This window comes from Plectropomus leopardus, chromosome 4 (genome assembly GCF_008729295.1).
Source record: "Plectropomus leopardus isolate mb chromosome 4, YSFRI_Pleo_2.0, whole genome shotgun sequence".
Classification (NCBI taxonomy): domain Eukaryota; kingdom Metazoa; phylum Chordata; class Actinopteri; order Perciformes; family Serranidae; genus Plectropomus; species Plectropomus leopardus.
In genome coordinates this window covers 3,295,232-3,320,442 of record NC_056466.1, presented here as the reverse complement: position 1 = coordinate 3,320,442, position 25,211 = coordinate 3,295,232, and positions in this window count along the sequence as shown.

Sequence of the window (25,211 nt, the reverse complement as noted above, 5' to 3'; positions counted from 1 at the left end):
TGGCTTGTGGAAACATACAATGCCAACATTTTCTTCCTGAAACTGGGTTGCAGTAAGTAACCAAGACTGAATCTCAACCTAATCTCAATCAAGTGTTTTAAATCTGACAATGCATGAGACATATAACGTTAACCTCAGCTTTTACTGTCAAAGTCCAGTGCTATAGAGTTATGTCACAAATCCTGGATAGAAGGATTCCAGGTAAAGTCATCCAGACAGCCATCTGGTTTCACCTTAGATTTATTTTGCTAAGTAAATTAGTGATATTTTGCTGAGTAATTGGAGAAAATGTAAACTGTGTAACTAAGTACAGACTAGCCATTAGGGTATAAACATTGATTTACACCAGGAGTGTTAAATTAAAATTCCAAGAGATCAAGTTAGTTAAATTTCTCCAAGCAAAGGTCTGAACCTCGTAATGTGTAAATTGTGTCCTGAGGCCTACTCCCACATGTGCCCCAGAAAATCAACAATGTGCATTTGCATATTATTTCAAAATATGTGTAATCAAGTAGGATACTTTTAACATTCAGACATATTGAACTTGTTTGGCAGTTGTATGAAAAACAACTATATTTAGGCCTACCATGAATAGAATTAGTCCAAGCACAACTAACCAATGCATGTAGTGCTTCTTTGGGTAGACTTCGGAAAACAGTCTCGAACACATAACACTCAGTCACTCTGCATGCTGTTATCTCTCTCACTTCTCTCTCATGCTGTTCTTTTCTTTAGTGCACTGTCTGTACTTACTGCACGGTAAACAATTGATTAGATTGGTTCAGTTAAGTAAAGCTATTGCCGTAATAACTGGATTAGCTATGCCTGTGGTCTATAGTCACGACTGTTGGGAAAAAAAACTCCATGAAGATTATTTATTCTCATTTATTTATTAGAAATCGGTCACTGATTCAGCAGCCCAACATTTGATTATGTCAGATACCCTATTATCATTATTTAACACAAACCAACATTTGGCTGTATTTTGAAGTGTTTCATTAACCTTTTAAACAGTCAAACTGTAGTTGTAGCCTGACCTTTTTTTGTCTTTTCCTGTCAACAGTACTCGGGCATTGAGTTCAGTCTCATTTGCAAAATATGAGCCGGTTAACCGAAGTTAACTTCCTGAAAGCTTAATGGAGGTACAAGATGTAACAAGCAACAGAGATTTCCACTGAGCACTTGGCCCATTAAGCCAAGCATTTACAAAGACGTAACGCCAAAAACACACCAAGCAGCGGCAAATTATTACATTTTTCTGTGTGTTCATATGCTTCAGGCAGGAATGCATTTTTTGCACCGTAGGTCAACATGCCACAAGAGTCACAGGACTCTGTTTACTGATTGGCTGCGGGTATTTTCTGGCTGCAGTTTGACACTAAAGGTTAAATGTTGGGGTCCTGTTGTCTACAATATAGGCCGAATCGCTGAGATGTCGCGATAGAAAACAAAACCACTTCTGGGTAGAAAAGGTCCGACCTATGTGACATTGCTGTTGTGCTTATTTCATGAACTTTCTTGCTTTGCTAACGTCTGTGACAAACCAAATGGAATGGAACGAAAGCTAAATAATGTACTGCTGTGAACAGGGTTCTGGCAAAACATATTTTTGCCACCTAAAGAAATCAATATCAGTTCATCAATAGCTGATTGAGGCATTGGTAGACCAGCGGCTCTGCCGTTTGGTGGAGTAAAATGACTGTTTTTGTCACTGGAGTCTGGTGTTTTTGATATAACGGCTTAAAATCCCTGTTGCTCTTTTGGTAAGGACTGTCTTACAGGAAGGTAAAGTGGTTAAATATTTTAAATATAGAATATACTCATATGGCTCAAAAGAAATCCGTTAAGGCAGAATTTGCTTAGCACCATTTGATCATATGTACATGATGTGGGGGTTTTCTACCTGGAAGTTATTGTAAATGAATATTGTTATTCGGTCTATAGCACTTGGAATTAAAAGTTAAACTGGCTGCCACCTCTGTCCATAGCCATTCCATGGCAGCTCTCCACATGTCGCACTTTGCTGCTGCTTGTCAGGTTTTTGACATAAATAAATTTTATTCCTGATTAGCCCCCTGGGTCTGTTTTTATTGCCCATTGTGTCTCTTGCCAGCCTTCTTACATACAGTACAGAACTCCAACTCCATGCAAGTATGCACTTTTAGACATCCTCATTGGGTATCTGTTTATAATTTAAAGATTGCAGCCATGTATAGCCTGTGCATGACTTAATAGTACACAATTACAGTGATTTCCTAAAAACTGAAAGGCAAAGATACTGTATAAAGTGATGTGTGGATAATTAGATGTACATCCATAGGCACATCTGTTGACAGACCTGACATGCTACATTACAGTACATCTTGTTCACGTTTCCTTGCTGTCATCTAATTGGTTCACAGAAACGGTGATTTCAGCTCATCATTAGCTTCAGCTCCACTTGTCATAATTGCAAACCCTATACAATATTTTTTTTATATCAGTTCTCTTGGAAAAGGTGACCAGATGTATTTTGCCATAGCATCGCAGATAATGTGAAATAATCAGAATTTCTTAACATGTTTTCATTTCATGTGAGTACAACTTGCCTAGTGAGCAAACATTTATTCTATCTTTGTGTCTTATTGGACTCTAAATTGCCCTTAGGTGTGACTGTGAGCATGTATGGTTGTCTGTCTATATGTGTCGGCCCTGCGATGGTCTGGCAACCTGTCCAGGGTGTACCCCGCCTTCCACCCGATGACAGCTGGGATTGGCTCCAGCCCCCCTACGACCCTTACGAGGACAAGCGGTTACAGAAAATGACTGACTGACTGACTGTTTCTTATTGTTCAATTTATCATTGCAGCTTTGTCTCTGATGGTTCAGGTCAATAATGAAGTGTTCAAATGTATCAGTGAAGCAGTAAGGACTTATTATGTTTTTTTTTTGTTTTTTTTTGTGTGAAGCAAAATATGGTTGTTAGGACACCCACGAGGTAATCAATGGCTCCTGCGTAGTTTCACTCCCACGCACACTGTTGCATGAAGCTCTAGCAGAGGCGTTTGAATGTCAGTTATGATCCAGTATCATCCAGTGCTGGGACTCGCCTGCTGATTGCTCATCAGTGACAGCGAATCTGTCAAAGGGTTAAATGCTTCTCACCACCATTGAAAAATATATATCTGCAGTTTGACTGAGATAAAAAAAGGATAAAATGCTATGTTTCTTTTGCCGCTTGTGTATCATAGCAGTTGCACAGCTGTTGAAGTATAAAACATCACAGTGAAATTGTCTTGACAATAAACAAACAAACAGATAAATTACTGTTATTCACTCAAACAAGAAGTAATCAGCAAACTTTCAGCTGAAGTTAATAGAAAAAAGTTGGCAGTATTTGCAGTTATGTGATTTTTCAAAAGCAGTGAACTTTTTTGGATGCAATACTAAGTTTTGGAAATATCTGTGACAAAGTATCTTGGCCTGCAGCCATACAGCACATAGCTCATGTACATTTTTTCAAGTGTGAAATGATGTAGTGGCTATCGTTTTTATATTTTTATGGTGTCCTTGAGACAAATTGATATGTAATGTGCATGTGGTCCATAATCCTTTACAAAAACCATATGGATATAGAATTTGGCTCAGATTTATTGCTATGCATTGATAATAACCACTTTTATCTCCTCTTTCTGATTGTGTCTGTTCATCTTTACATACCTAATTTAGGGTATGAAAGTGTTCGTTACAACTTTTTGTAGCAGGACAGTTTGTCAGTAATTGGACAGTCTATTTCCATCTACAGTACTTTTCGTTGGCCAAATTTAGATGTTCAAATACAGTTTTCAGTCTGCAGCAACAACTGATATGTTAGAGGCCTGGATCTAAAATGACACTAATACAAACAAAGTGACTCTGTTATTTAATCAGTGTGGTACAGAAGTAGATCGGTTGTGATGCTTGGCACACAGAGTGGCAAAAATACCGGATTGTACCGGTTTTGAGATGAACATTTCTAGTTTATTTTGCAAATGCATATCTTGCATTTCTTTACATATTCCCATTTGAAACTAAAAGGTCATTGGCGTGACCACAGCAACATCCCAGATCCCCTCATACACGTCTTCCCTTAAAGCTACAATCTGTAACTTTTATGACAATAACTTTGTCATATTTGCTGAAACTGTCACTGCATTCACACAGGAGTACATGAGGCAAATAGTCTGCGAAAAAAAAATCATGTTTAGGGTCTCCCACATATTCATTTATTTGGGCTGACCAACCACAACTACGTGATTACACCACAAATACATGATTAAAAAATGTGCTGCCGCAAATAGATTTCATTCATAAGAGAGCTGTTAAACTTTGTGCACTGTTTTGTTATTCATGGCATCACACTCTCGGAGCAGAGAGCATACTCTGGGCACAGATGGAGCAGTAGAAGGACAGCAGCATTGAAAGTGAAACTCACTCGCTGCAGTTGCTCCTCTCATCCATTGATCTTATTTACTACTGTGTGGATAAAGTGACAATTTTAGTCAATAAAAGTTTCCAACTGCTGCTTAAATGTTGTGTGTGTATGAATTTAACTATCATTTTAAAGTACAGATAGGATCGCATCATGTGTAGATAATTGTCTGCCTTGAGCTATAAGTGCGTCTCTCATTTCTAAAATGTCTCTAGAAAATAAAAATAAAACTTTTTTTTCCAGCTGAAGATCTCTTTACGATCGTTAGTTATTGACCTGCTGCAAACATTAACATCCAGTAAAAAGAACACCAGGTAAACCTTATTGCAGTCAATGAGCAATGACAGGTGTTAAAACATAACAACAGAGAATTGAAAGCTTGGGCAAATGCTTTAGACCAGAATGTGTCTTCAATTGTATCAGTTGTTTTTTTTAAATCAAACTTACCTTTTTTTTGTACTTTGATTTAGTTCTTTGATTTCCTGTGAAGCCTTTGTAATCTCCATCTGTTCAAACCCTTTACATCTACCTCCTCTCTTCTCCCTGTCATTCTCTGGCAAATTGAACAAGTTTTTATTGGTAGTGTAGTCCAAAATAACTAAACACTGCCAGAGTTGTTTTTGATATAATGCTGTAAAATCATCAGGGAAATGATGTGGCTCAGAATTTTGGAGGGACAAGCAAGAGCTGATTGGGTGGATTTTAGTGTATATATATATATATATATATATATATATATATATATATATATATATAAAAGGTATAAACAAATGTATGTATTTTTTATTATGGTTATTCATCTTGGTACAACAATTATTTTTGCTGTTCTCCAAGACATTTTTTGGCCCTGTTTATATGTCATCATTCTCGTTTGACAAAAAAAAGTAATTTTTCCAGTTTTCTTACTAGTTGTCGAGTTAAAATTAAAGTTGTCTCTTTTCAAGATGATGGCAATGTGATAATTAAATCAACAAGTTTATACTGCTGGGAGCAGGCATGTGCTCAGCAAATTTCATGGTAATCTGCCTTTTAAATTACAAGATGACACTATTAATTAAAAATCTTATGTCCAAAGAAAATGAGAAAAGAGATATTTTTGTCTCCTGAGGATTCCTGAAAGTAAAGCTGTGCAGCAACATGGCATTCAATTATAATGTGACCTAATAGTGGCACGGTGCAAAAGGTAAAAGTATTCAATTATAGTTTGACCTTATAATGGCACTGTGAAAAAGGTAAAAGGGTCACGAAAGTCATAAGGGGATCATCCTCTCGAGTTGAACTAGCACAAATCTACTGTAAATCTGAATCAGTTTATTGGAGTTGAGAAAAAGGGAAAAGCGTACTTCAGGAAAGTGGAACATATGTGCTACTGCAGGCGAGGAAAGAGGGGTAGAGATATTGGAGCTATTACTCTTCAAGTGGACGGCTGTTAAGAAAGAGGGGGCTCTGAAGTGCCTGAGAAAATCAAGCTCCCATCAAGTTCCCCTTCAGACAAAGAGGGATGACAGAGCCACAGATGTGTATGATGAGGGTGTGTCCTAGCTGCTGAAAACAGAAGTCAAATTGACAATAATGGGTCACTACTCTGACTTGATTGCAGTCTTTAGAGCAGCAACAATCGATCTTTAGAACACAATGTATCAAGAAAGTGTGAAAGTAGTTGCCTTGACTTTTCCAAGGTTTTTTAGTGGCTTTTAGCCAGTGTGTTTTTTGCTGTCTTGCCCACGACTTTGGATTTTGTTCACTCTAACGGTTCTGAAAGTGTAGTTTTCGGTGGCAGCAGGTCATTGGTTTTTACCAAAAAAGGTCCAAAACCCACTGTACACAGCCTTCTCACCATCACACAGCAGATAGACACAGATAGTGACTATAGAGGAGCATTTAGCTCCTAAAACGCAGTTAAATATTTCTTTCAGGAATTGATAGTGACCAAAAACAGAGCTAGAAGACAGTGAATATTGGACTTACATTTGCCAGGTGGCCAGGAGCATTGCTTCACATGAATGATGAAGTTGCCCCGGATGTGCTGCATAATCAAATAAGCAACAGTTTGATTGCAAGTTCAACATATCAACTTAAATGTTGTGTCTTTGCTGCAGCATCCATATTTGAAGCATTATCTAACCGCCTAGTGATAGGTTTGATCAGTACATGGAAAGACGTGATGCAAAATAAGCACCATTTTGAAAAACAGTAAAAGAAACAGTCTTAGCGCTATGGCCTAAGCTTTGTTTTTGTGTGTTTTAGAAATTGCCACACAGATTGATCCCTCAAGTTGGCGATGTGAGTCCGCTTGCATATTTTTTCTGTTTACATCACGATGCTACAATTCATCAGGCATTCAAAATCTGACAGGCTTCAAAACTCATAATGCATAGTCTGAGAAAGACTGCGGCCAAGAATTTAAAAGGCCCATTTTTGTGGACATGTAATAAACCTGCAAGATTGCATAAGGCAAATCAAGGCTTTGAAAAAAAAGCCTAAGTCTTTTTTGACTTTTGAATAATAACTCCTTGTGGGTCCACTGTGGTAAAGTGCAAGAAATAAAATGTAGACGCAGTGTTCAGCTTGCTTTTTTTGCTCTATAACTTGGACAGGCTTCAAAAGAAAGAGAAAGAAAGACTATAAAATGTGAAAATCACAGGATGGTGGTCGTTGAAGGCAGAAGAAAAGCGGCAAAAAACCAATTGAGGATAAACGCATCTAAATAAAAACAGGAAAGATGGCGAGTGAAATCAAATGCAGCAAAACAAAGTTGAAAGCAGATCGAGGAGCCATTGTACTGAAGCTTCAGAGAGCAATAAAGGTGAACGGGAACAGACTAAATGAAAAGCAATGAGGGAAATTGGGAAATGCCGGAATAAGGGGAGTGATGAGAAGAGGCTTTGAAAGAGAGCAGGTGAACGTGTCACACTCTTTAATGATGGTGCAGCATTTTCATTCAGCTGGAAACACACAAACACACATTCAACATCACAGAATTTTTTCCGTGTCTTTCATGTCATTCCTCTTTGTAACCCGTAGCATGCTCCTTTGTCAATCTGTTTTCACTCTCGGTGCCGGTTGTGCTTCATAGTTGCCGTTGTTTTGTCATGCTTCTTGATTTCACATCAACGTAATTGCGTTGGATTGAAAGGCAAACTGACAGCAGCAGATAGGTCCTGGCTTTGTATCTATCAGTGTGACATGAATTCTGTATGACTTCTAAAGAAAACACAAACAAAAGGTTAAAAAAAAAGTCTCATTGCTAGTTAGTTGACATGATGGGGAGCTTGGTTTTAATTGGCACATACGGTAGTAGCATGGTGTTACTTCTACGTCTTAACGTGATTACTCTTCTGTCCTTTTTAGTATGCTTATTCATGAATGTGTTACACCTATAGACTGTAGAAAAAATGGATGTAGTCACTGTGATGTCATCTATTGTATTACTGTTTTGAAGTTTGGCATTTTGGCAGTCCTAGATTTTTGGAGCCAGAAGCGACCACATTTGGATGAGATAGTGGAGTTAGTGCTAGCTGCTAGTTTGGTTGGCAGATTGCTTTTACAGCTAAGATTAACTTTGATAATGCTAAGTTTTACCAGCAAAAAAAAAAAAAGAGGCTAAAAAACCATTCGAACTAGAAGCACTGACAAAAAAGTGCCATACAAATAAAGATTTGATTGATAAATAAAGATTTGATTGAAAAACTGAATATCATACTTCATAAATGGTCTCTTGTACAATTCTTGGGATGACCCAGACATTCCCAATAACTTTTATTGAACTGAAAAAAGAGCAATATCAACAGCTATGCCTATATTTTTAGGGTTATGCCATGGTTACCTAACGAAGTTTGTCGCCGTAGTAGCAGTTTGTCAGTGATGGCACCCCCGTCACTCAAAGCAGCCATGCTATATATTATGATTTAACTTTAAGCCTAAATAACATTTTAACTGGTGAGTTCTATGAAAATTCTGTACAGCTTCCATGGATGTTGAAATTAGCTATAGAGACCCAAACCTTTCTTTTTTCTTTATTTTACCAGGCTGTATAGCCAACATGTTTATTTCTACTAAGTTGGCATTTTAACATGTGGGTCCATGAGGTTTTGACTCGCTTTTTGTTAGTGGTCATTGGAGGAACTGCAGTTTTTGCACTTCTTTGTCGGCTTCATTTTTCATCCTCGGAGGTTGCTGCTTGATTCCACCTGTACAGGTTAATGACCATATTGTTGTTGACAGCTTTGTGTCTGTTTAAAAAACTGAGTAAGATTAGATAATTGCAACCAACACTGCATTTAGAGCACATGTCTACATGCTCCTTTATACCTCAACTTCCTGTATTCACCATCCTTTCAACCCCAGCCTCCATGCCAGCCTTCTGATTGCAAAAGCTCCGTAAAAGAGTCCCATGAGTGCCATTTCAGTGTGAAGAAAGCTTCAGCTGTTTTAAACCATTGCCAGACTGTAATTTGCTGCTTGTGTGGCAAAATACAGCACATAATCTGAGAGCTAACCATCTTGTACTTTGGCTACAAATAACAATGTTATTATTAGAGGCCAACAGTCTTCTGCACTGTTGTTAGGTCCTTTGGAACAGTATGCCCCATGCATAGCTCTAGTGAAAACCACAAGAGGCTGAGCAGGATTCAAACCAAAAACAGTGCAGGCGGCTGCAATAGTGGGGATGTATTGTTTAAAGTGTCGGTGAAACATGAAATAGTCCAGTCCATTAAGTCCAGGGGTAACAGGGGTAATCAATGTGTTTAAAGGTTTATTAAATGCCAAAATATTGTGCTGTGTTTGCACTACTCACAGAAAGGATTTTCTAACTCTAGAAAGATATCACAGTGGCAACTATTTTATGTTTCATGCTGACAAAGATGATGCAGTAGGGACATTGCATTTGAATATTATTCATATATATTCATATTCATATATATTTGATAATCCAGTACATTACCTGACTGCTGTATGACGCTGCAACGTAGCAAAAGTTGTTCCACGCTAAACTTTTTGCTGGATGACCGTGTGCTGTTTTGTCTGAATGTCTTATGTTGGGACCTGCTGTACTATGGAAGTGGCTCCATTCAAAGAATCTTTTTTATGCAGGCCAACTGTCAGCCTCACTGCAGCCTAAAACTACCAGTCAAACAGCTCCTATGAAATTTAATTTCAGTGTTCTGTCAGTGAAAAATCCTAAGAAAAGGATAAAAAGGACAGCATTAACAATCACAAAACTACGAGATGATTGCATGATTGAAACCCTGACTGCTTTTGACCAGGGATGCACAATCTGCATGTAATCAATATCGGCTAATATTGGCTTTTAAACGAACTATCTGAAATGGCCAACATGCTGATAATTTAGGCACATCATTGGAAAAAAAAAGTTGATACATTGATACAAGTATTGGTTTTTGGTAAAATTTGTTGTCATATATCAGCATTTCAGATTTTGCCTGAAAATCCAATATTATGCATACCTACTTTTGACCTTTGACCCCTTTTGTGAAATAAAGCATGTGTCTAGAAGCAAAGTGCCAAGACACACAGTCCCACCCACAATGTGAAATGCCTCTTCAGAATTTCCGCCCAATGAGGGTAATAGATTCTGACACTGAGCGTGTTTTCTATTTGTTTACATGTTGTCTTACCTTAGACGTCTTTTCCAGGCGCGTATTTGCACAGCTTGAGCGGAAGCTTTCCGGCTGAATGAGAATTTGTAGTGATAGATGGAGGAACATCACATATTTCACTGGGAGCAGATGGAAGGAAACGCAACACTCTGCTTGGTGGCAAATGGATGATGCAATCGCCTCGCATTTTCTGCTCCATCAAACTGAAGTAGAGCATTTGAATATGCCCGTTGGTGTTAGACGGATCACTCAGAGCCTAGAAGATGTATTCGTTTGGTTTTCTGTGCAGCGATGGAGTGGAAAGCAGGGAGGAACTCTTAAAAGGGCTACATCGCACGCAGATAAACACACTCATGCACACATCTAAAGGCAGTTTTAAGTCTCCAGACAGCAAATGGGGATCAACACATCCGCAACCCAGGAAACTATGAACACACAGAAAACATGCCAGCTTCACACAAGATACTTTCCTGCTGTGAGGCAATAAAATTTTGCCAACACAATAGTTCAACGCCTGTTTGTATGATCAAACAGAATGTGGAGGATAATATCTGTGACTTGTGAGTATTTGTATTCTCACTGTAAAGGAGTCTATAAACTCAGTGTTAAGTCCATTGAATTGGACTCTGGGTAATTAGTTTAGGCAGTTGTACTCAGGTACGTAAAAATAGCGCAGAGACCTTTGTGAGGATGTAGTCATGGTTAATTCACAAATAAATTCCTGAGTGGTTTGTTTGTGTTGGTATCATAAACCAACCCCAATTTTTTCGAATTACAAAGTGTACTCTGCAAATTAAAGCGTAATGGCTCCTGCATACTAAGATGCAGATGAACAAAATCGACAGTTTCGAGCAGTTAGCTGAGGGGGTCAGGTATGAGGTATGATGTGGACCACCAACCGAGTTTGCTGACTTCTTGATGTTGACCAGAAAGGACCCTCTGTGGAGTCCTCTTCCTGACGTTACTTTCTTGCCTCTGCCCCAGCATTTCAAAGTGATGCCACCCAGCATTACACTGCACTGACCGAACCGCATGAGAAATTGATGCTGTCTACTAATCAAACCATTGCAAGAGGTGTCATTGAGTGGACCTGCATCGTATCATACAAAAGATTGAGATTCAGATTCATACTTTATTCATACTCTGTTTATTTGCTTATTTCAGCATGCAATTTAAAAAACATTAACAAAAACCCATGATACACTTTTTCTCATAATATTTCTACCCATTCCATGAACAAACAGGAGCAGGAAGAAGAAAAACTTATAATACCAGCCCCTTTCTAACTAATAACGGGAGCTACTGTAGATACAGATGCAGATGGTCAACCTTTCTATATTTACCTTCCTTTTTCACAAATCATTTTAAGTTTAGCAGTCATAACACAAGCAATCAATCACAGTCATCCTGTTACAAGAAAGATCATAATGTCCCATGTTTTGTTCTTTATACCTTCTTTCAAATTAAATAACATTTGACCTGCATTTGCAATCATTATCCAGAGAATTCCACAGTTTGACTCTTTACTGAAAGATAGTGTGATATAGTGTGAACATGCTGACTTTTGGAGTTAAACTTTCCTCTACGATCCTTGTCGTTGAGTCTTAATATGAACAGCCTCTTTAGATTTTCGGATAAGAATCTGTTTCTGGCTTTTAACATGACTAATAAAGTTTTTAAAACAACTAAAGTAATTGGTAATCATAGTTTTCAACTGGCCCATAGTCACAGTTGTGTTGAGTTTAAATGGACATTGTAAGATGTTACAGGTAGATGCAGCAGCAAAACTGAATTTAAAACAGTAATGGCTGTAGGTACAAAACTCTTCCCAAAGTGGGATTTTTTTGCAGAGTAGTTGCCTGTATCTGTGGCCAGAGGGGAGGTGGATGAAGCACGGGTTGAGGGGGTGGCAGGGGTTGTGTGCATTGGTCAGTGTGAGTGGAAAGGTCACTTTTGGCGTTGGTGTCTGACACCAAAATTACTGACAGTTGTGATATTTGATGACTTTGGAATGAGAACTGATTGGCTGTTTCTCTCTGAAATAAATCACAATACAGAAGCTAAAGATGCTCTTGTCGCAGTTCCATTGAAACGTTAACATTACATCTTACACAGTCACAACATCTTATAAAACAAGTTTTAATGATATGCAAGATGACATGAGCATTTTGCATTGTGACTAGCAAAATTTTCGTTATATACAATGCTCTTGCATTTCTGCAAGTGCTGGCTGAAAATAACTGGACCAGTGCTGATGAATTTGATCTGCTGGGTTACGTTTCTCGATCTTCCCCTTTTCTGTACCTCCGTCTGTCATGGTTTCTATCCGTTTCTCTCTCTCTCTCCCTCCTCTTTACCTCAGTGCTCTGCAAACTGTCAACTCCCAGGGAGTGGGTGTGCGACACACTTACATAAAACCAGCATGTTACACAATTTGAATGCTCTGTGTATGTGCTCATACATGTGTGTGCTTGCATGTTTCCTACATGTGGGCTGTGGGGCTAAAAGTCTTGACAGAGCCTAATATAAAGCGATACAGCCAATTATAGCGCCACATTCGAGTGTGTGGGTTTATGTTCATGTGCAGCTCAGTGTGTGTGTGTGTGTGTGTGTGTGTGTGTGTGTGTGTTTTACAATACATTTTAGGCTGTGAAACAGATCCTCTGCTGCCATTCAGTGTGTATTTATCTGCACTGCTCTCTTCACTCTGCGCCTAAGCACTGTGTAGCCTATTTAACTGTGTATAGAGCATGAGTCCTAATCCTCATATCAAACAGGGTGTTTTTTTTTTTTAATAAACACTGTTAGCACAGAGCTGCACAGATTCCCTCTAAGCTGACTAACACACTGTCATATACTGCATGGGCAAGCAACGGCCGCACAACAATCACTCATCCTGCCCATTCAGGAGTAGGTGAGAGAGGGAGAGAGCGGAGGAGATGTCTTCATGATGAATATGGTGGCAGTTCAGTCTCCCATCTTCTCTTCTGTAATGATGCTCTAGTTTCCTGTCTGGCTGACTTCTTCCTTTCTAATTGACCTCCCGGATCACCTGCTGGCTTCCTTCCGTCTTACTTGTTGTTGCTTCTTTCTTGCCCCATTCCTTCCTTTCCTTCTAGATTCACTCACCTGTCTGACTTCATGTTCTCCTGTATTTCTTCCTTTTCTGTCCAAACCCACCAACTGTCCTCCCAGTCTGTCTTGCCTTCCTTGCTTCCTTCCTTTCCTGTTCTTGTGTATATTCACCAACATCCTTTATATCCCACTGTGACTTCCTTATTTGGTGCATGAATGTCAGTCCGCATTTCCTTTTACTCTTAGTACACTTTGCAGAACTTTCTTCCTCTCCTTCCCTTCTCGCTTTTCCTGTTTTCATCCATTTCTTGCTGATGCTCTCATGTTTGCCGGATTCTTTTATCCCAGTGCAAATTCACTGGAATACACAGTTTCCTCATGCTAATCTCATTTTTGTGATGCCCCAGTCATGTGTTTGTGCCACCATATCTTGTGCTGCAACAACACCAGTACATTTTTGTTTTACAACACATAACTAAACAAACCGAACAATGTAAAGGAAAATAGTAGTCTTACCAAATTAGTTGTCAGTGGTTCAGTTTGCTAAATCCAATATGTAAGTGACAAAAACTTAGAACGGCAACTTGGGGCTGGCTCTTGAAGCAAGTCATCCCCATAGACCATTACATTAAAATTTTAAACTTTACAGCAGAAATAAAAACATGTTTACTGCCTGTTACAAAATATAGCTAATGCTCGCCTGCAGTTAGTCCAGAACGCTGCTGTGCGGCTTCTAAAGGAGCAAACAAGCAGAGCACATTTCACCTGTACTAGCATCTCTCCACTGGCTGCCTGTACACCTTAAAACACAGTTTAAGATCCTAGTCTTTGCTTATAAAGCTCTGGATGCACTGGCTCCATCCAACCTTTTACAGCCATATGTCCCATCACGGTCACTGAGGTCCGCTGACAGATCACTCATTGTTATCCCAAACACAAGGCTGAAACACAGGGGAGACAGAGCCTTTGCTGCCATGACCTCCAAACTCTGGAACAAGCTGCCCCCCCCCAATTACACTAGCCCCCATCTTGCCTATGTTTAAATCTCGTTTAAAAACTAATTTGTTCTTGGCATTCTCAGACCTTGCATGAGAGCTGACAGGCTTGTGGTATTGTTGCCTTTTTGTAAACATTTTTTTTATGTCCAATTTTATCATATTTATGCTTGTTTTAAAAATCTATTCATTGATGCGTTTTTATGCGTCCATGCATTTTCTTATCCACCACCATTTAAAAAATAGACATCTCTAAAACTATTAACAGGATATTTGGAACTGCAAACAAGGTCAGTAAGGATTTTCTCTTATGAGTTTTTTATCCATGGAGATTTTCCATTTGTAAAACCTTCTGGAGCTGTGCAAAAAGATTGAAAGATCTGTAGCATCATCACAATGTAAAGTCTATGCGGGTGAATCCAGTGGGAGAAATATATAAATATACTGCGCATAGTCAATAGGCTGCACACCCAGAAGAGACCCCGTGAGCTGGAAACTTCTTGATGTATGTGCCACGCTAGCACTTCCAATGAACTAAGTAGATCACATCCTGTTGTCCAGTATCTATTGATTATTATGTATCTATGCACCTTTTTAATACATATCTAATCTGTGCTCCCTCTCAAACTCTCTTCTCTGTCCCTCTCTAGTCCAGTGATGTAGTATGATGACCCTGTGTGTCTGGGTACATTGAAGGATTAGTCGCTGTCGCAAAGGTGCAGAGAATCTCACCTGCGGGCCGGGTGTGTCAATACATCATTATTTGTCTGTACAAACTGTGTGCGTGTGCGTGTGCGTGTGCGTGTGTGTCTGTGTGCGTGCGTGCGTGCGTGCGGGCCTCTCTGCGTTTGTTGGTTGCTCTTTTTATGATTCACCTTGAGACACCTCTTTATCTCGTTGCAGTTGTTTTAGCCTCCCCCTTGCCCTCTTCATCTTCTACTTCCTCACATTTTTTTCCCCCCAGCCCAGTTATCTTCTCCTTTCTCACTCTCTCCATCTCTCTCTCTCTTTGTGTGTCTCTCTCGGGAGTGTGGTTGTCATCCGTTCTTTACCCTCTGCTGGCTGGTGCTGCTTCTCGCTGCACGGTTCTCAGCACTGGCACACATCTTGCACATCTTGCCACACATACAGTACATTCAGGAATCTACATGCACATATATACAGTATTTTTTTTACTGCTTTTGTAATTTATACTCACACACACTCGCTCGATCACACTCTCACACACTCAGGACCCTCCTGTGTAATTCTAGCATTGAGTTATTTTGCCCCAAGCCCGCCGTTACTCACGAGGTATCTGTCATATCACCCCCACGCATCCTCCCCCCTTCTTCCCATCCATCATCTCACACCCCCGCCTCTGTCTCTGATATGCACACAAAAATCCACCATCTCCTCCTCTTTTATTTAATTCCTCTTGCTCTAGAGCTTTTTCTGCTCTGTCTTAATGTCACCACGACCTCTTGAGATTCCCCCAGTCCCTGACCTCACGCCTTTTATTTTGTTCTCTGCCCTTCCTAATTTTCCACTCCTTTCCTTCCATTGTTTGTATGTTTTTGTGTTCTTCTGCTTATTTTCTGCTGATGGTGATTCATTAGTCTCAATGAATCAACTTGAACCTCTAAGGTGAGCACAGCGTCCCCTTTTGTTCCCCATGACTACTTTGAAATGAAAAGCTGTTGATGTCACTGCTGTGTGTGTGTGTGTGTGTGTGTGTGTGTGTGTGTTTAGGGACTGAATCCAAGCCATTAGGAGTCCTGATGGAGGATGGTGACTAACTGGTGGGGTGAGCTGTCATTTGTTGTAATATAGAGAATAGCTTGCTTGGTGACTTCACGCAGTGAAAGGCTGATATTTGAAAATGCAGAAGAAGAAATCAATAATTAGTTGTGTTTCTCTCACTGGTCCAATTTCGATATGTCTCAGAAATTCTTTATGCTCTCATTTTAGGCAATGGCAGTTGGTCAGTGGGTTGGTCCACCATCTTGGATGTATCAGTAGCTAATTCCATGGCAGTCTATCCAACAGTTGTTGAGATGTTGGGTGGTTGGGGCTGAGGAGGGTAGAGTGGGTCCTTCACTTATCATATTGATCCCCTACTTCTCTCTAGTCCACATGCTGAAGTGTCCTTGGGCAATTTACTTAACCCTAAAAGAGGTTGCACTTTGTACAGTATCCTCGGCCAGCAGTGTAGAAATGTGCATGTGAATGGGTGAACGCAGCATGAAAGAGCTTTTGGTCAAACGCCGACAAAAGCGCTTTACACTCTAGTCCATCTACCATATTTTAGTGTGGACCAAAATTACAACGGTGTCAAAAATGGCTGACTTTCTCTAGCTCAACATGCAATATCACAATGTACATCTGTTGTATATAACAGTAAATAATCCTATTACTTTTTCCATTCGGAAAATTACAGATTTTCACAGTTATTCAGGTAGCATGAGTTTAAGCAAACACAGATGTTTGAACTATTTTTCAACAGCTTTTCACAAAGCTTGTAACGTCATGTCATTCATGACATTATGAAACATTATATTTCATAAGATTATCTAGTAGGGATGGGACAATTTTTGCCATAAGAAACACAAGTCAGTGGTAACTTACCATAATTGGGTGCTATTGTACACAATATTTCCGATTATTCCAAACTGACTGCGAGGCTACAACAAAAAAGAGACTGCAAAAACAGGTCATGTATGCACAAACCTCAACAATGCAAAAGATCTTATCAATCATTGACATATGTCTTATCAAAATATACAGTGTCATTTAGTAGAAAAACTGTGTTTTTAACATTGCTTGATGTTACAAAAACCATGATTGAAACATGATCCCAGAATGTTTTAGTGTCATTTTCACTTTTAATGTTGATGATTATTGGGAAAATATGTGAATCATTTTTTTTGGCAAAGGTAATTGTAACCTAAAATGTTCATATCATCCCAGAAAGTTTTGATTTCTGAAGAATCCAAAATTTGTACATCAGATTTCCGCTTAACCTTTAAAGTCGAATACCTTCAGCAGTTATAGTAGCAACATCTAAATGTTTTCTTCTTTTTAACTGAAAAAAACATGCATAATATATATATATATATATATATATATATATATATATATATATATACATATATATATATATATACACACACACATACACACACACACACATATACATATATAGCACATGCTGCCACTTTCTCAGCTTACAACCTAAGATATTTACATCCCTTTAAGAGTACATCTTATTAATTACATAGTACTTCTACTTCATTATTGTGTTTTTCATTTAGCGGATGTTTTATAATAGGCTTTTTTTTTATTATATAGCAATATGCAACTCTGCTGACAATTTTATTATGGCTAATTACGGGCCCAGACTAATTTCAGACAAAACTTTTCAATCAGCCATTGAATACTTGACTAGATATTCACAAAGTTTCCCTTTTCGATTGCTGTTAAAAAACCAAACAGTTATGACATTCAGATATTCAGCTTTTTGTCGGTACAATTAAAAATTAACAGCTCAAATTATATCTAACACAAAAATGCATTTACATAATCAATTTGAAATACTAAAGTAGCTATTTGCTTTTATTTGGCCCCATTTCTGCAACTAAACATTACCATAATCAGCATACACTTTGTGAATCCTGTTGCATAATTTCATTCCCCACTGTGATTAGAGGCTCAAACTGTCTCTTTTGAGTAATGCCTCCAATTACTCCTGGAAGCTACCAGAATATTGATAATAATGAAGCAAAACCATAAAAATGCAGTAACAGTATCAGCGTACAATTTTTCAAAAACATCTGAAAAATAGTTTAGATGGAGAAGATGCAAATAAAGAGTGTCATGTCATTTACAAGCCTTATGTCCCTAATTAATGATGTTCATTTTTTGCAATTAACACATGGAATTGTACGACATGTATTTAATGTGGTAATGACCTAAAAACTAAGCCAAATTATAAAAAAAAAATGGTAATTTATCTGGATTGCATTTGCATCACATTAAAATGCTAAACAATCAATAGATCACTAATTTCACTTCAGATTCTGGAACATAAATCACTATCATGTCTCATTTCATTTATTTATCCATTATTTTTCTCGGTACATCTTTTTCAGTGACTGAAATGACTGCTGACTTACTCGCTGATGCTGACTACCTCCGTAATAATCTCCTATTTACATGCAGACTTTGTTTTCATTGTCAACATTGTTCTTTGTAAATAATAAATGTTTCCCAAGACAACACACAATTTGCACACTTGGAAAAAGGCCACTATCAGTGTAGTTAGACCTAATCTCAAACCATTCAGTTGTAGTTTACCACAGCTGGCCACCTTTTTGATTAACAAAGCAGTTGTTTTTCAGATAGTCATGGCTGCATTTACAACGGCTTTTTAGCCACTAAATGTTGTTTTTAAGTTAATTTTCACTGTGTTTCCTGCCAGTATAGTGCCATGAAAAGTGTTTTTTTTTTAAACATTTTTTAATTTTTAATTTATTATATTTTTAATGTTTTTTTTTTTTTTTTAAGTGAGACATGGCTGCCATTCCAGTGGGTTTGTGCTGCCAAAAACTGGTATTTTATGTTGAAACAAACATTAATGTTTTTTTCTAACCATAACCAAATGGTTTTACTGCCTTAATGTAAACACATTTACCACAGGTTTGTTGAAAGTTTCAACAAATCCTCGACATAGGAATGTCAAATGTAACTAGTTTGTGGTTTGCAGAAATTCTGCCAGTTGGGTTGATATCAGGGTTGAAAATGAACTTTTTTTTGTCCAGCTGCCACTGTTGCTGGTGATATCCAAAACTTACCAGCCTCTCTAAGGATTGCCATTGTTTGGCTGGCAAGTGATGCAAATAGCAGCAACTTGCATATTTTCCGAGTATTTGGATGGTGGCTAGTCCACTTATGTATAGCTTAGTTTGGTCTGATGGTAGCAAAAAGGAGGAAATTTGAGAGGAATAGCAAATATCATTGGTTTGGTTCAAATGTAAACACTGAGCATGATCATGTTGCTATAGCAACTGTCAGTAAAATAATATGCATAGCAAACACTAATAAAATGCTATGTTACTCCATTAATCAATCATTTTGTTTGTCCTCTTCCAAATCAAAAGTAGATGTAGATTATTTGTCATGTGTTCACAAAGATAATTTTGATGCACTAAAGTTATATTAAATAAACATTAGGATAACTTATTGCTCAATGCTCAGGACACATGACATTTTCAGACAACACGGACAGCAGTTTAGCTTAAAACAAGCTCTACAGATTGGAGCCATACCACACTGCTCACCTCCCAGTTCCCCCAGTCAGTGACAGTGACATATTGCTTGCACTAACTAGGTTGTGCATATTTACATTCCACCTAACAGCTCTCTCGAAACTGTGGATCCTTTAATCCAGGAAGTAAAAGGGTGATTTATGGACACTGCTTCCTGTGTCCCTCAGCAGTGCAGACCGATAGTGTGACTACAGACAGATTGTTCTAGTGCCAGCCTACAGAGCGCTACAGCTGCTTCACAGTCTATTTTTACCAGCCATAGATCGTAGCGGTCTGGTACTGTCACACTCTTACATCTAGACTAATGGAGGACACACTGAGAACCACATGATACTTCACACACACACAGAAGATGCATCAACTGATGCACAGTGCACACATGGAAATGCAAACATGCAGATAATCACATAATGCACTTCTGGATTTGCACTTCTGCATTCACACTGGGAATTGTACGTTTTGGAGACATAAGGTGCCAAAATGCATAAAACATTGTCAAAATAGAACTAGTTCATTGAAAAAGGTGCCAGTGGAATATCCCAAGCACCCCCAGACAGAGGTTCTAGCTTTGTCCCTAATGTCCTAAAATCTAAGAAATGTCCCAAAATCTCAGAAATGTTCCAAACTCCTAGAAATGTTTTAAAATTCCAGAAATGTCCTATAATCCTAGACATTTCCTAAAGTCTTACAAATGTCCAAAAATCCTAGAAACATCCTGAAATCCTAGAAATATCCCAGAATCCCAGAAATGTCGTAAAAAATCCAAAATATGGCCTATAATCATAGAAATATCCTTGTCCAAGAAATGTCCTAAAATCCTAGAAATATCCTAAAGTCTTAGAAATGTCCTAAAATCATAGAAATGTCTCAAAATCCTAGAAATATCCTAAAGTCTTAGAAATGTCCTAAAATCCTAGAAATGCCCTGAAATCCAACAATTATCCTTCAGTTCTAGAAATGTCCTAAAATCCTAAAAACATGTATGTGGCTGCTGCGAGTTGAGTATCCTTGTCTGGGAGTGTGCACATTAACAAAGCTTCTCTGCTCATTTCAATGAACATGACATCAGCCTTTATCAATAAAGCTGAGAAAACACTGGCTCTGAAGGACTCCTAAAACACATCATCTCTTTAATTGTCACACTGTACTGTTGTACACTGGATGATCCTTCACAGTTTTTCACACTTGTTTCAGAAGCACCAGAAGCACTATTTCAAAAAGATGTCAAACACTGATGGATATTCGACGGGGCCAATATTTTCACATGAGATTGGTTTCACCAAAATTATAAATTATTAAACATTGTGAATGAGTATTACAAAAAAAAAGCAGATTCCCAAGAGTCCAGATGTGTACAAAGAAGTGGGCATTTATTTATTTATTTATTTATTTTTTGTCTGTGACTACCATATCTCAAACCATTGACTTAATTGGTGTGAAATTTGACATGCTGTGCACATTCATGCCCCCAAGAGGAAGGAGCCCACTGATTATGGTGACTCTAATGACCTTTGCCCTGGCACCGGCATCAGCCGACCCTTTGAATTTCCAAATGACCTCATCGCTCGAGCCCTGAGTTGTGAACTCACAGTTCGGTTCTGATGCTGCACATCATACTGCAGACATAAACAAACCTATCGATTTTTGACGACCCCTATGAACTTCCCTTGTGAGCCGTCATCAGGCCAGACGATGCCCACCCTCATGCAGCTGTTTTGTATTCCACCCAATATAATGGTGATTTTGTATCTAATACATCTAAAATGAAATATGTGAATAATCCCAATGTCAGTGAGGTATACAGATTTTAAATTTGGGAAAAAGACAGCACTGTTATTGGATCTGAAGTTTGTATTTTTGTTTGTTTACTTAATCTAAGATTGTGTTTTACACCTGGTAGTAACATGTTTTTAAGTTATCCAAACACAGATGGACAGCTGAGATACATCACTATTCACAGCTGCGTCTGTCATCGGTCTCCAGCTGCCTATGTCACTTGCGCTAGAGGGTCGAAGGGCCCAATGCATATTTATTACATCCACACTCGAGCAATCTGTTCACTAGCATGCTCGCTTTATGTTAGTGGTTGTGTCGACACTGTTAGAGATATTGCTATCAGCAGAATTCCATACATCTTCTTCCATTGGACTGCGATGGATTGATTACTTTGTCCAACAAGCTGTAAAATGGGCAAGTTATAGAGCTTATAACTCACTGTCACCGAAACAAGCACCATATCCTGCATTGATGTAGTAGTCCTTCCTGGGTGCACATCAATAATAATGATAATATTATTAATAATAGTAATCTTTATTTGTATAGCAACTTTCACACAAAAATGCAGCCCAGTATGCTTTACAACAAAGAAATCACATGCACCAAGTGCTTCACGTCAAAAGACGACATAAAAACAGTCAAACCCACAAATAACAGAATAGATAGAATGCATCTTCACATGGAAAAAACCCACCTAATGTACTAGTAAAAGTGAGATAAAAAATAAGGATGAAAGTAGAATGCATATAATGCATAACATAAGTTGGAAAATAAAACCCAATCGGATAATATTTATGAAAATAAAGCTAAAAATAGTGTATTAAATGCATAAAATTAAGGAAAATACATTTTACATAGGTGCAGCAGTGCGAAAGTGCGAAGCAAAATGCAGGGAAGTTAAGTCGGCACTAGTTAAGGGCTAAAGCAAAGAGATAAATTTTAAGTTTTCATTAGGATGCATTACAGTTTACACTAAGAAAGATATATGGTCAAATGTGTCCCAAACCATCTCGGCCAATAGTTTCACCGAATCGGAACATGTTTCAGAGGTCGTTTATACTTAAACTTAAACTGATTGGATCCCCTAAAACACATTTTAATAGCATCTATAAACAGGGTTTCATGCTCCTTTGTTCCTTTTGGACAAATTCTGCATTAAACTTCTAAAAGCCTATTTATATCACATAACTATCACATTCGCCCACTGAACTCAAAACCATCCAAGTAATACTTCTGCTTAATGGACCTTTGTTAAATGTGCTGCTCTTTGTGAAACCTAAATAAAATGATTTTCTACACAAGTACCAAAAAGTATTAAACTGGGGTGCTGAAATACATTATTTTTGTATTTCAGCTGATCAAGATTTATGTAGTCATATTAAAAAAACTTGTTCCTATGTTAGTCAGTCGGTCCACTGCTTTGGTCCACACTGAAGTGCCTCAAAAACTGCTAAATGGATTACCATCTAACTCTGTACAGACATCATTCATGTTCCCCAGAAGATGAATCCCACTGACTTTGGTATTTCCAGAGACTTTCAATCCAGTGTCAGCAGCTGGCCAAAGGTTTTACTTATTCATTTAAATATATCAACATCTAACAGATGAATTGGCACTAAATTTTGTACAAATATTCTTGGTGCCCAGACATAACTTGATGACTTTGTTGATGCCCTGGCTTTTCCACTAGTGCCACTGTGAAAGTGGAATTTGTGGTTTTTAGTAAAATGTTTTTGAGAGTTTGGTGGATTACCAACGAATTTAGTTATGCTCTGACTTTTGATTTCACACTATTCATCAGTGACTAGTCCCATCAGCTTCGGCTGCACTGCACAGAGTTTGCATGCCCAAAGTTACTGGCCTTCACATGCAAAATGTCACTCGAAGAGACAGATACCAACCAGGAAGAGACTCAAAATGACAACAAAGAGACACAAAACGACTACAAACAGATGCAAAACATCTGCACAGAGTCACAAAGATACTAACGTGGACTAGGAATAAACAAGGACTGGGAAAACAGGGAAAAACAACTTAAAAGAGACAAAAAATGACTACAAAGTGATGCAAAAAAAGTACAAAGAGATGAAGATCAACTACAGAGAAATGCAACACAACTTGTAAAAGGGGAAAAACACCCACAGAAACAAAACAACTATAAAGAGACATAAAATCACAGAGGCTAAACAACTAAAAAGTCTGTGTGTCTTGGTGAGGGACTTATGGATGTCTTTTCCCAGGAGGCCCAGTGCTAACATCTAATACTAAGATTGTAAACATGGTAAACAATATCCCTTAACATTTACAAGCTAGCATTGTCATTTTCATTTATTTTTATATATTTCTTTGCATAATATTATTAATGTATCAGTATCCCTGTAAACCTTCAGGAGCAGTATTTCATTTTTGAACTCTGACCTATTCTTTCTGTTTTTCTCTCCTAATGCATTTTGCTTCTGTCATTCTTTCTCTCCACTTGAATTCAATCATTTTCCCTCTTGCATGGTTCCACTTTAATCTCCCCTCTGTAACTCCCTCTATCTTTAATGGACTCAGTAAGTCAAGATGACTGTTTGTTTTGACCCGTCGCTGCTCTGTCATTACCAAAAGACTGAAACAGTGAAAATAGTCGGTCTGCTCAGGGTGCTGAGAGACAGCCCCAGGGGGAGCCGCTGGCGTTGGAGAAAAAACAAACACGGGGCTGTTTATTCGAGGTTTGAAGCTTGAATAAAAAATGTCTTGACACATACATCCAGGTACCTGTCCCAGCCAAAAGAGGACACAGACAGGCTAAAACAGTTGCAGTTGAAAAGTTGAACAAGGAGCTGAATAATTCAACAGACTCCTAAGGACTCTTAAGCAGTCTTTCCCTTTTTCCACAGTTCTTTGTTATTGTGGAAGTCCCACTGTTTGCCCCTTAGACTAGACACTGAGTGGGCTGGTTCTTATGGCAGCTTCCTGTTGCGTTTACCATTTCAGTACACTTGACAAGACATCTTTTTTTCTCCTCTTTACACAGTTTACCCCCTTCTGGTCTCTTCTGTCCTCCTCTGTTTCCCAGTTTCTTATTTTCTTCATCTTTAGCTCTTTCTTTATTCAACTCACTCCTTTTCTCTTCCTCGCACTAGTTCTTAAACACTCCAGTCTTTCCCTTTCAACAGCGCAGTCATAGTACGCCAATGTGCTGTATTATGTCTGGCTTACTAAATCAAGGGTACCTGCTGTAGCTGAATGGGTCTCTTAATTATTGAAAGCATAAAGAGAGCAAGAGAGTGGGTCGAGTCCATTGTAAAAACTAATTTTAAGCAGTAATATGGTGATGTTTCACATAAATTTGTATTTGCTGCCCTTTGTCAGCTAGTGCTACAGGTTGTTCATACAATACAATACTATACGATATGATACGATATGATGTGATAGGATACGATGTGATACGATACGATGCGATATGATACTATGTGATACGATACGATGTGATACGATACGATGTGATACGATACGATGTGATACGATGCTTGATTTAACATTCCCAATCTATCTCATTTTCCATTATACTGATACACTGGTACCAGTATTACTGTTCAAAAAGGAAAGGAAAGTTATCTTTGTCATGTTATAGCCTTGTTGTTTTTATGTTCTGATAAAAAAATGTAGCCCTCAATTCTCAGTTTTCCCCATATTATCAAAAATTGTGACAAATATTGTTATTTTTCAAGGAATTGTATTAAAGTTAGATATTCCAGTGTATTAACAACACTATTTGGGATAAGGGGAGTGATGAGTTTAAGGCTTCCTGCAGCAGCAACAGTAGTTTGTTTGGAATAAACAGAAGCAAAACTGTGTTATATCAGTGACAGCATGTTTGTATAACAACAACAACAAAAAAAAAGGAAAGAATGAAGGAAAAAGTTCGGCATCTAAAATTGGGACTGTATAGGGAAAATACCACATTACGGGAACTGCCTAACAATGATCAAAAGAGCTGTGT